The sequence below is a fragment of the Equus asinus genome, chromosome 24, assembly GCF_041296235.1.
Source record: "Equus asinus isolate D_3611 breed Donkey chromosome 24, EquAss-T2T_v2, whole genome shotgun sequence".
NCBI classification, from domain to species: domain Eukaryota; kingdom Metazoa; phylum Chordata; class Mammalia; order Perissodactyla; family Equidae; genus Equus; species Equus asinus.
Window position 1 is genome coordinate 23,992,478 of NC_091813.1, and position 8,728 is coordinate 24,001,205.

Below are 8,728 nucleotides of genomic sequence, written 5' to 3' on the forward strand. Positions count from 1 at the left end.
CATTCTGTTCCTCTCAGTCAGGGGAAATACTCATATTAACTGGTTTTTAGGCATATTTCCTGGGTGAAGCCCACATTTTCCATGTCCTCCTCACTGCTGGAGTGTTTGAACATTTTATACCATGCAAAGACCAACCAAAACCAAAAGCTCTCCATGCTCCATAACCACTCCGGCTGCTTCTCTATCTCTTTTCTCACACATTTCTCCACATCCTTATACCACATTTGGTTCCAAGTCAACTCCAAGTTGCTTTCCATTCCCACCATGTCACTAAAGTTGCTTTTTTTGAGGTTCCTAGTAACCCCTGTGTTGTTAAATCCAATGGACAGTTTCAGTCCTCAGTTTTCTTGACTACTTCTCAGGTTTCAGCAGAGTTGATCTCTTTCTTGGAGAACTTTTTTAACTTGGCTGTTGTAATGGACTAAATGTTTGTGTCCTCTACCAAATTCATATGTTGAAGCCCTAACCCCCAATGTGATGCATTTGGAGATGGGGCCTTTGGGAGACAATTAGGGTTAGATGAGATCAAGAGGGTGTGGTTCTTATGATGGAACTGATGCCTGTATAGGAAGAAACAGCAGAGAGCTCTCCCTCTCTCCATGAGCATGTACAAAGAAGAGGTCATGAGAGCAAACTGTGAGAGTAGCTGTCTACAAGCCAAGACAAGAGGCCTCAGAATGAAACCTACCTTGCTAGCACCTTGATCTTGAACTTCCCAACCTCCAGAACTGTGAAAAAATTAATCTCTGTTGTTTAAGCCCTCCAGTCTGTAGTATTTTGTTATAGCAGCCTGAGCTGACTAAGACTGCAGTCCTGACACCCTGTTCTCTTACCTTTCTGGTCCTTTCTGCTCAGGCTATTTTGGGACACCTCATGCTATACCCTAATGTTAAATATTGGAGAGCTTTAAGGCTGTGCACTTGAATTTTTTCTCACTCTATTCTTTCTTTTTGGGAGATTTCTTCCTCTAACATGGTTTTATATACCGTCTACATAAAGTTGTGTAGGTTGTGCACACACAACTCCAGGGAACACCATTCACATAGACTACTGAAGTCATGCAAATTGGCGGCCTTGTTCATATGGTGATAACTCTCAAATTTATGTAGTCAAATTGATTTTCTCCTGTGAGATTCTTATTTCTATCTGCCGCCTCAATATTTCTGCCTTTTGTTTTTCCATAGGTATTGCAAACTAAATATATACAGAACAAAACTCATGGTCTTCCTTCCTCTATAGTATGCCACATATCATTAAATGGCTTCTGCATTCACACAGTTGCTCATGCTGGAAATCCATGATTATCTTTGATGCCCCCCTCCTATTACTCTCCATGTCTAATAAATCCCCCAAATCAATACTTTACCTTCACCCCCATGCAAATCTCTGTGACTTAACACAATCAAAATGGATTTATTGCTTATGTAGAATTCCACTATGAATTGGATGGCTCTCAGGATATTGGCTAAGGTTCCAAGGTTCCTTCCATACTGTGAACATGCCATGTTCAGAACGTGGTCTCCAAGGTCAGTGTGCAACAGGTAAAAGAGTGAAGGATTGCCTGTGGGAGATTTTTATAGGACTGATCTGGAGGTATTGTGCATAACAACTTATATTTCACTGGCTAGAACTCAGTCTTATGTCCCCACCTAACTTCAAAGAAGGCTGGAAAATATAATTTAGTCATGTGCTCCAGAAAAGGAAAAGAAACATAGATATTGGTGATTGTGAGCTTTTTTGTTCCATGACAGGTCTTGTCAATTCTGTCCTCAAAATAGATCTTCCATCCATTTCTTTCTCCATTGCCAACAACTTAACGCAAACCACTATCCTCTCCCACTTGAACTACTAATGAAAGTCTCTATTTCCACCATTGCCCCCTAAAATCCATTCTCTCCCCAGCAGACTAAGTAATCTTAAGACAAATATAAACTTATCAACCCCTTGTCTCCATTTAAACCTTTGACAGTTTGCCCATTCTCTTAGGAAAGACCGAAAGCCTTAAGAGGTCTAAGGGGCTCTGCAGGATGCGTCCATGAACCACCTCAGCCATCTTACCACTCTCTCCCTTGCTCGCCACTACTTAGCCATGTCAAGGCTGCCCCTCTGCAGCATCACTGGGCTCTTCCTTCCTCAGGAATGATTTTTCCATTTTTCTTAGTCTTGGCTTAGCCTTTTCTTCATCTTTCAAGCCTCAGTTCAACTGTTATTCCCTCGTTTGTCATCTTCCCTAACCCTTCTCATCCTTATCCCTCAACAAAAGGCTGACCTTCCTGTTATTTCCCTTTTATAACATCCATTGCTGTTGTAAATTAAATACCATTCATCTTTAACCTGTCTGCCTCACTGGACTGTCATCTCCATGTGAACAGGAAGGAGGTCTCTCTCCAGTAAGTCACTAGCATGTAGCACAGTGCCTGGCACCCAACAGCAGTGGTGTGGTGGAGCCTACTCATATTGGCTCTTGAGAAACAATGGGTAAATTCTCAGAAATCTTGCAAGCTGGTTGTTTAACAATCAGCCATTATTAAAAATTAACCAAATTATATTTAAAGCAAAGGTAATAAATACTGAATAGTCATCATTTCCTAACTATTTTACTCCATTTTATTAGCTATGGTTTTGAGGTTATTTACATCTGTTGTATCTGAAGGTGGAAATGTAACAGTGTGCTACACTGACTCATCCTGCTGTATTCAATGACTTCATGTTGGTAGCTTGAAATTGACCATTGTAGCAGGATTTACCCCACAGAGAAGGGAGCTACCAGTCAGGGCTCCCTTCCACCTCCACCCAGCTGGTTGTTAAACATTTACCAGCATACCACCACATGATAGGGACTCTACAAGTATACGTTGAGTGAATAAAAGAATGAAAGTGTTGTGCTCGCTTCGGCAGCACATATACTAAAATTGGAACGATACAGAGAAAATTAGCACGGCCCCTGGGCAAGGATGACATGCAAATTCGTGAAGCCTTCCATATTTTTTCCCATGTGTCACAACTAGAGGGACCTGCAGCTAAGATATACAACTGTGTACGGGGGAGGTTTGGGGAGATGAAGCAGAAAAAAAAAAAAAAAGAATGAAAGTGTAGTACTATTGTGCTTTCCTCCATTATTCTTGCACACATGTGGATTATCCCCTGGCTTAATACAACCTTACGAAGCATCCAAATAATTCATGTCAGATATCTCTGAGGTATTCAGAGAGTTTAGACTGGTTGTCATTTTGGTCTGGATCACACAGGTAATTTCCTTGGTTTCCCATTTACTGTGTGTGCACACCAGCCTCTGTTCTTGTATTTAGAGGTCATGACGGCAGTGCTTTGCAAGCATCCTGCCCTATACCAGCCTTCCCCAGTTATGTTTGCTAGTCTATTAGAGGTCAGTGAAATTGATCAGGAAACATGTATAACCCAATCGTCTAGTGTCACTTGAGATCTACAAGACCTTGTGAGTTAGATAAGCAATTTGGAGTAGATCAGTGTATCTCTGACACTCTCATTAATTCCAAATATTTTCCAACATCTGAGGAGACTCTGGAGATAGCGGAGGAGAGCTGTCAGCATGGCAGAACATTTTAGCTCTCTGGGCTCCTTTGAACCCAGTACCATTTTGTATACACAGTAGCAAAATCTCTGTGGCTTTTGCCATAATCAGCTTTAAATTAGCATTATTTACATCTTGCCTTGTTTTCACCGCTAGATAGTAATCCCTCCAAGTGAAGGAACTGAGTATTTTACACCTCTATCTCCCCAGAAAGTCCAGATGGGGCTTTGCAAACACTAAGTGCCCAGCTGATGTGTACTAAAACAGAATCATCTATCACCTTTATCCCCCGGTTCAAAGTACTTTCACGGAATCTGGAAAACTGTAAAAGTTTGTACTTTTCTTGACCATTGGATTGATTACTAATAAAGGACATTTAAGAACTATAAATAGAAACAAATATCAAGCAAACGAAAATTTTGAAAACTTCTTATATTAAAAATGGCTAAAATACACGGAAATGAAGAAAGAATGTTTGGACAAATAGTTTTCTCCCAAAATTAATTGCGCGATGGGATCTGATGGTGGCTCCACGGCTATCTCCTCTTTGCCATGAAAGTAAAATAATGCTCTGCATTCACCAAGTTTTTCCTGACCGTGGTTGCTGCTTTAGCATGGTTCACAGCTGGAACAAGAAAAATGAGACGAATCACTGACAATGTGGGGATTCAGAAGACCTGCACCTGGCATTTGTTCACAACAAAGATGCTTCTTTTCCAGGATCCCCTCATATTTTCAGGATTAAAAACAACCACCACCAAGAACAACAACAAAAAACAACAAGCAAAAATAACAATTAGCACATTAATATTCCCACTGTTAAAGTCTGTAAAGCTTTGAAAAATTAGTCTCCTTTCCTGAGATCTTCGCAAACCCTCTATAATGAGGTCGGTGATTCAGAGTGTGGGCAACGCCTGTCTGGTCCGTTTTCCCGACCGCAGCGCCGCAGCACGTTAGCGTAGGAGCGGGCAGAGAGCGAGCGGCTAGGCACCGCGGGGTTGCTCCTCGCCCCAGCCTCTGCCTGGGCGCGGCTGCCGGGCTGAGCCTGGTCCTGCTGGCTTTAGTCATCGGCTCTCCCCGTTTATCTGACTCAGGGTGCTATGGCCAATGGCAGGTCGCGGGGCGTCGTTTCCAGCGGAGACTCTGCCCACTGCGGGGTGGGCCGCCCGACCTCACTGCCTGCTATGTGGCCGCTCCCTGCGGGGCCTACTGCCCCGGACGCTCTGCGTCAGGGCGCTGGCCTCAGTGTTTGAGGGAGTGTCACCTGGTCCTCTCCAGTCTCAGTGGCTGAAGATGGGCTCGGCGAGTTTAGTAAGTCAACCTAGATTCTGACTTAAAAAGACTAAAGGCAAAAAATAACAGAGAAGTTCTGAATGGGGGCGTGATCCCGGTGAAGCAGAGCGGCCTGAGATAAATACTCTGAAAACCAAATTTACAAATGAGAGGGGCTAACTTCTTAATACGACAGCTGGAGCCAAATGGTATGCGAAGAGCAGTTAGGGTCGTGTAAAATCTAGATGACATATAAGGATACGATAGAGAGAATAGGCTCTGAAGCAGGGTTAGGTAATGAAATATTTTTTTTTTTTGCTTACTGTTTTATTATTATTTATTTTTTTAATTGAAAATAATGATAAAAATCTCAAGTAATGTGTAAGTAGTTTTATAATAAGATCGTTCAAGATTTTATAGGAGGAGGAAGAGAGGCTGGTTCTTCTGCTCAGCTGTAATTTGGAGACATGCTGGTAAATAAACACCTACCTCATGACGCATATTTGGTACAAATACAGGAAATGAGTCATTTTTGGTGTTCTTATGGAACAGGGATTTGATTATACCCCAGCGTTTCTGTGGTAAGTCTACTGTCATTCCTACTACTGTAGTTCCTACTGTGATAACGTATAGCATCTTTAATTTCCCAAAGTTCATCTCCTTGGTGCCTATTGGGATGGAGGAGCTTTAGTATTTTCAATCTACACTCAGGCTGCCAGTGCAAGAGGGAATGACAATGTCCTTAAGCCATAGGAAGGAGCTGTCCTTGGGGGGAGTAAGCCCTTGCTCTCTTCCTCCCTTCTCTCTCCCCAGACTCCCCCATGAGTGGGCAGGAGCTCTGTGCGCTATGTGACCAGTGGGAAGGGAACAGAATATTCATATATTAATGGCCTATTATGTACCAGGCTACATTCATTAATTAACATTTCATATAACCATATAACATTTCATTTAATCCACACAGTAGTTCTTTACAACAGGTTATTATTTTATCTCTTTCGAGGATGAGCGAATTGACGCCCAGAGAGGCTAGATAATCGATGAAGGTCACACAGCTGGATGTGAACAGGCCTGTCTGTCTGCAAGGTTCAAACTCTTTCTTCTACATCCATAGCATGCTATAAGCAAGAAGCCCTTTCCCATTAGGGATCACAAAAACATTCCATTCACCCCCAGAAGAGTGATTCTGCTGACCTCCTAAGGGCTGCTTATAGTAACTATTTTTTGTTGAAGGAAACCCATTAGCAGCCATGGGGAAAACAGAAACTGGTGGAGAGCTGTGTCTCAGTGGCAGTGTTCACGATCTTCCTGTTGGCACAGGCAGGAGTCATTTGCTGTCTTCCCTTCAAGCGGCGTCGAGTGACAAATCCCAGTGTGTGTTGGGGACGGGGTTCTCAGGGGATGAGGGCATTTCCTGCCGATGAGGACAGCTCTGTATTTCCCCTGCATGGTCTTCGTTTCTAACTCCAGCCAAGGCATCTTCACTTGTTCACTCTCAGTTTACTATGAAACCATCAGGCCCGCTGGTGAGCAACCTCAGCTTCTACGCATAGACAAACCCCATTCTCACTTCTACTCTGTCATGACAACTGTGACCCAGGTTCCAAAGCCAGAAGGCATGAGCTTCTTGTTATCCTTTTGACTGTTGGGGAGAAGAGAAGTGAGTGGGGAAAGGAAAGGTCTAGCAATTGCCACCTTTAAGAAACGGGGACTGTGTTTTATATTCTTTCATGGGATAGTCTGTCGGGTGTGGCCACAAGAGGAGCCAGAGGAGATGCTCAGGAAAAAACAAAGTTGGTTTTACTCACAGGTCCTGGAGACAGGAGGCATGGCATGCCATGCCACACAGGGCCACATGGGAAAATCCCCAGGGTGGTCAGGAGGCAGAAGCCAAGAGTGAGGGGAAAGCTTAGGCCATGGCATTTGTTGCGGTTTCCTCGGGAAAGGAAAGGCAGGGCAGGGTGAACAGTTTAGGATGGGTTAGTTTGAACAATTTCAGTGGGTTTGGGGCTAGAGAGGTGGTCTCTAGTTGCCTGTAGTTGCTTGGGGTACTTGGCCTTGGGATGACTAAAACAGAGCAACATTGCCTCCAGGGCTCCTGAAGGTGAAGTAGGAAGCCAGGCTGGGGAGCCATATTTCAATTAGGACTGAGTTGTGTAAATTTGAGCAAGTTAATCACTGCCCTGGCCTCAGTTTCCTCGTTTGGCAATAGAGCTTGAGCTAAGTGATTAAGTGCTTTTCAGGTATAATTTACTATAATTCTTACATATAAATAAAGTTTATGTTGATGAAATTTCTAGGTTTTCTCAAAGGGAGGGGCTCTGGGAGTACAAATTTTTACTTAACCTATAAGTGCAAATATTTTTTCCAGGTTTGCCTCTCTACCCAGAAGATCCTTGAGGTTTACAGTGAGTTAACACCAAGCCAGAGAGGCAAGCTGTAAATTACTTAGTTGGCCAAAATCAACTGTAGGTCAGTTATTTCAAGACTTGCTCAATTTTAGTGTTTGGAAAACATCAACACCTCCATTATGTTGTTAGTATTGATGGAAAAAAAAGTGCAGTGTACCTTCTTCTAAAGAGAAAATGCTTGGGAGGTAGGAAAACCCTGAGTGAGCCATCACACAGAGGGTGTTTTAATAAAGAGAGTGGAACAAGGCCTTTGAAAGGAAAGTGTTGATTGCAAAGCATGTATAGAGGAATTCAAAAAATAAAGCAAGCCCTATGTGGCTAAATGATTAGTGATGTTATTCGAGAACTAGAAACTTAAAGACCGGCATGAAGAGCTTTATTCATGTTAATCTATTCATCAGTTCGCTGTATTTAGAAGTCGTCTCAAATACATTTTGGATGGGCTGTGAGAAATTTACACAGAAAAAGTGCTACTGTGACTTTGCCAATAAATTGTGTTTTTCACCATGTGCTAATGATTTTTTTTCCGAAAGAGAATACGTTGTGACCTCAATAAACTTTTATATGTCAAAATAATGAAACAGAACCTTATTTTCTGGTGCCAACTTTCCATAAAATCACTCTTTAAAAAATATTAATCTCACTGCAGCATGCAGAATTTTACACACAACTTCAGAATGGGTCTGGCTCTACACATCTTTATAAAGTGAACAGACTTGGAATAGATTCAAGATTCAAATGCCAAAGTTTGTATCTGTACCTTTGGCTTCTTATTGTTTTTAAACAAATGTATATAGCACATGCTTACTACTAGCTCACGTAACGCAATCACGTCTGAGATAACATCAGAGGGGCGATGTTGCTCCTTCATTCCATTTTCCTCAGTGGACATTTTTATAGGTCTGTGATGTGGAAGACAGCAAATAAGTATACTTTTCCTTTTGTTCAGCCAAAGTTGTTGTAGCTCTAAAAATAACAAAAGTTAATAGCATTGTATTTAGAAAATCTGCATGTCAACCTTTAGACTGGGTAATCTGTCTTCAGTATAGCCTGGTTAGGAGCCAAGGCTGCTTCGTTCAAGTCCCACCTCTGCCTCTTACTAGCTGTGTGACCTTGAACGCGTTATTTAACTTTCCTGTGCAACAGGGGTTATACTAACACCTATATCATTGCATCTTATGAGTTAGTAAATTATCTTGGACAGTGCTTGGCATAGAGCAAATGTTTTAAATTTTTTTTTGTTGTTGTTGTTCTTATCATCCTTAGATGCACGTGGAAGCCTGGAGAGAAAAAGAAAACCTGTGTTCTGTAGAGGAAAAAAAATCAAAGAAATACTTGGCAGAAAAAGAGGATAATACAGTGACATTGAATCCTTATGCAAAATATTTGTTTGCAAATAATTTAAAAGCTTCATGGTCAAGATTTTTTGAAGAAGAAGAAGATTAGCCCTGAGCTAACATCCGTGCCCATCTTTCTCTACTTTATTTGTGGGATG

General features: G+C 42.0%; 1 non-coding gene across 1 annotated transcript; it reads left to right on the forward strand.

The window, feature by feature from the left end:
- Positions 1-2,882: 2,882 nt before the first annotated feature.
- LOC123280509 (U6 spliceosomal RNA) lies at positions 2,883-2,989 on the forward strand. The gene has a single exon (XR_006519450.1). It is a non-coding gene; the product is annotated as a U6 spliceosomal RNA (small nuclear RNA).
- Positions 2,990-8,728: the final 5,739 nt, after the last annotated feature.